Source organism: Cnephaeus nilssonii, assembly GCF_951640355.1.
Source record: "Cnephaeus nilssonii genome assembly, chromosome: 5".
In the NCBI taxonomy this organism is placed as follows: Eukaryota; Metazoa; Chordata; class Mammalia; order Chiroptera; family Vespertilionidae; genus Cnephaeus; species Cnephaeus nilssonii.
This window is the reverse complement of record NC_137076.1, coordinates 35,155,592-35,159,562: the sequence shown is the minus strand read 5'-3', so window position 1 is coordinate 35,159,562 and position 3,971 is coordinate 35,155,592. Positions and strand designations below refer to the sequence as shown.

General features: G+C 44.8%; 1 pseudogene across 1 annotated transcript; it reads right to left on the bottom strand.

Annotated features, from left to right (window-relative positions):
• Positions 1–3,698: 3,698 nt before the first annotated feature.
• On the bottom strand, positions 3,699–3,971 carry LOC307100660 (non-histone chromosomal protein HMG-17-like; annotated as a pseudogene). Its single transcript has one exon. The product of its transcript is annotated as a non-histone chromosomal protein HMG-17-like (transcript).

Here is a 3,971-nt window from a genome sequence, read left to right as displayed (position 1 = left end):
CTTGGACTTCTCAGCCTCCATAATCACATGATTCAGTTCCTCATAATGAATATCTATCTATCTATCTATCTATCTATCTATCTATCTATCTATCTAATCATATTAGTTTTGTTTTTCTGGGTAACCCTGACTAACACACAGTGATAGTCTGTGAAAACAGGATCCACCCAGCCTGCCCTTCTGCCTTCTCTTCGGGGAAGATCTGGTCCCATTTTTGCTCCCTTTCCTTCCACAACAGGACTTAGCCTCTGGTGGCCCCTCCCCACCACCACCTCCCACTGTGTGAAGCATCATGACAAAATGACAAAAACATTCTCAAGGAAACAGCTACCCCGCTCACAGAGGCCACCGCAAGTGTCAGAGAAAGCAGGGTTTGGAGTTATTCATTCTACTTCCATGGAATGAGTCCAAATCTGTGCTGGCTGGTTCCCCCTTCCTGTTTTTGAATCCAGACACTTGCTGTCATTGTATGGTCCCCGCGGCGGTGCAGAGTCTTTGCGGGCCGCTCATCCTTGGTGTTTATTTCAGCAAGAGTGGGCTGTTTCTCTTTTGCCTTCAACCAGCCCTCATCAGCAGATCAAGGCAACCTCACTGGGGGAGAGAGCATGGCATTTGCAGTCTGAAGGGCCACTAAGGCTTGAGGCATTCATAACCCTGAGGCCAGGAGACAAATACCCTTTGGACCCATGCCCAGCTTCGGACTTCTCCTTTGTTCAGGGGGTTTCCCGGCCTTGCCTCTCCTTGCAGGGTAGCCGTCCTCAAGCGTGCTCCCAATCTTGGCTCCTTCCTCCTGTGAATAGAACCATTGTCCTCTCCTGTAACAGCATAGATTCATTAGGCCTGTTCAGAACTATACAAAAGATTACATATGGTATGATTTTTTTATATATAGTTAAGAATTCTTTAGGCTTTGTGAACTCTTGCTGAGCCGTGGTTGTAGATGCATTATGTAGTGTGAAGAAATGCCCTTTCCCTATTGTGTGTGTATTTTAGGTACTGTTGTCATGACAATATCCCCACTTGGGTGTTACTCTCCTTAGACCCTCCAATCCATCCTGCTGGTTGATCTTGGGTGGTCGCCACTTTCACGACATCATGCCCCTGCTCAGAAGTCTACCAGGCTCCTGCCTGCGGTGACTGCTTTATTTATAACCCCATCCCCCCAAACCAGGCGATGCCATCACTCCTGAGATTTAGGTGTTCACTCCATCAAGCAATGCTCTGCTCCCAAAGTTGCTGCAGGCCTTGCCCTGCTCTGTCTATCAGTGCACATCTTCCCATCCCCCAAAGTCCCACCTGGAAGTTTTGGTCAAATTCTCCAGATGCCAAGACCAGTCTCTCCTTTTAGGAACCTGTGCTGGATTTAGACTTAACATCACATGGGTTGGAATGCAATTGGCATCCAATTGAGTCTGGGTTTTCAACAATGGCTGAGAATCAGCTGAGGAGCCTTTAAAAGAAACTGAAAACCTTTTTAAATACTAAAAGTTGTTTGGGCCTCAGGCCAAACCAAAGGCTCTGAATTTCTGAAGGTGAAGTCTGGGTGTCAGTACTTTCAAAAGCTTTCCAGGCGTTAAGGGCTGAATTGTGTCCCTGTGCCCCCACTCCATCCTGCCACATTCATACATTGAAGTCCTCCTCTCCAGTCCCCAGTGCCTCAGAATGTGACTGTATTTGGACATGGGACCTTTAAAGAGGTAATTAAGTTAAATAAGGTAATTTATTAAGGTGGGTCCTTATCCAATACGACTGTATCTGGATAAGAAGGAGAGATCAGGACACAAACACACACCTCTGACCATGTGAAGACACAGGGAGAAGATGGTCATCTACAAGCCAAGAAGGGAGTCCTCAGAGAAACCAACCCCCTGATACCTTGATCTTGGACTTCCAGCTCCCAGAACTATGAGAAAAATTCCAGTCTGTGGTATTTTTTTATGGCAGCCCTAGCCAACTAATATATCAGATGATTCCACTGCACATCCAGGGAGCAAGCCTTCTTCTAGCACCCTGATCTCCCCACCCCACTTCCCAGCTGGATCATAATCTTCCTGAGGGCAGGGGAGGAGCTGTACCTTTGATTCCCTCTGTCCATAGCTGGCTATTGACCCATCTGTAACCAACGGCTTGTTATGCCATAGGACATGGCCTCCATGCCCTTCTCTTCATGGTCCTTTACTCCTAATGCCCCATTATACTTGGAGATGTTTTGGACTCCCCCACCCCAAAGTTTTTCATGCTTATCATCTTGGCCAATTTTATATCATAAACAACTTGTATCATTTTCTGTTAAAGGCCTTTTTTGTTCCAGGGATCCTAACCTTAATTGGCATGTTTAATATATTCTCTTATTTTGGGTAAACATCTGACTCTTTTGACCCTCTTTATGTGGTAAACTTGGCCCACATGCCACTTCCACCAATGATTTGCCATCTGATAGGATTTTAAATCTTATTCAGTGATACCCCTGACCTCACTTACCTCCCATCTCTCTGGGGTCATCAAAGTCTCTTCCCACTGTGCGTTCAGGAGAGAACCTTGCCAAGGGCTTGCCCACCTCCACATGCCTTTAAGACCATCATGCCTAGGAGAGCCCCTCTTTTCATAAACTGGATGGTCTTGCAAACCACTGAACTTGGGGTTTGGAACTGAACCTAGAGGTCATTTTACTTATGGGAACCTGGGGCCCAGGCAGAGGTGGAAAGTAATTGGCCCATGGTCATAGCGCTAGGCAGTGGCCAGGCCTGTGTTGGAGGCTGTCTGTCTGATAATGCAGAGATCTTTTCTCTGACCCACACTGCTGTCCTGCAGATGGGGATTTCCTCTCTTGGGAAACAATGTAGGCATAAAGCAAAAGCAAAAGCAAAACCCTCCACTCTCCAGAAATTTTTTTCCAAGCCAAACTGTATCCAGCTTTATTAAAGATACGTTTTATAAACAATCATGGTATTTCAGGCAGGACATGGGCAGACAATCGCTAACAGTATACAACAACTTTCAAGCTCCCTTCTTTAATGAACTACCAAAAATCAGAAAGCCACTATAAAACTCAATGAAATCTTCATCTGATGCTCTGAACAGGGAAAGTTTAGAGTGAGGGTTAACATTTCACATTAAGCATGCTGTTTAACAACTTTTTACAAGCAGACCCTGACTTTCAGGAAATGAAATGAAAATGGCAGAATATCACAATCTAAAAAAGGAACTGCTGCTCTTTCGAGGGATGCCATCTTAATGGCGACATCAGAAAGTCTAAATTGTCCATTATACGAGTAATCAATTTTTTGGGGTCAGGTCCCAATAGGTCTCTGGGCTTATGGAAGACAACATCTATGCTTAAAGTGGAGAGGAAGAAAGGGACATAAAAATGAATTTTAGTTTCCCCACACCACAAGGTGTTTGTGCCAAAGTGCCTAATGTGTGTCAGCCTCAAGGGATCCCTCCTAGGAACCAAGAGGAAATCTCTCAAAATTAGAAGGGAAAGTTGTTTTTTCCCCCATGTCAATGCAGCTTTGGAGACAATCTACTAGTACTATATGTTCTCCTCCAAAAAAACAACAATGAAGTGTTCTGTGTGCTAACAATATAGCTAAAAAAAATAAGTAAAACAAAATTCTGAATTTTTATAAAACTTGATAAAAAATAGTATTTCAAACTGAACAGACACCAGTGATACACAGTTATCAAAAATGCACACTTCATTTGGCATCTCCAGCACCTTCAGCTTTCTGTGCCTGGTCTGTTTTGGCATCTCCATTTTCTGCAGGGTTATTCCCATCCTTGCCAGCATTAGCTTTCCCCTTTTTCCCTTTGGGTACCTCCTCTCCCTTCTTTGCAGGGGCCTCTTTAGGCTTGGGCTCTGGCTTTGGAGGAGCAGGTTTAGCTTATAACCTGGCAGATCTTCTCTGTGGTTTGTCCTTCACCTTGGCTTTATCTCCTTTAGCATCCCCTTCAGCCTTTCTCTTGGGCAT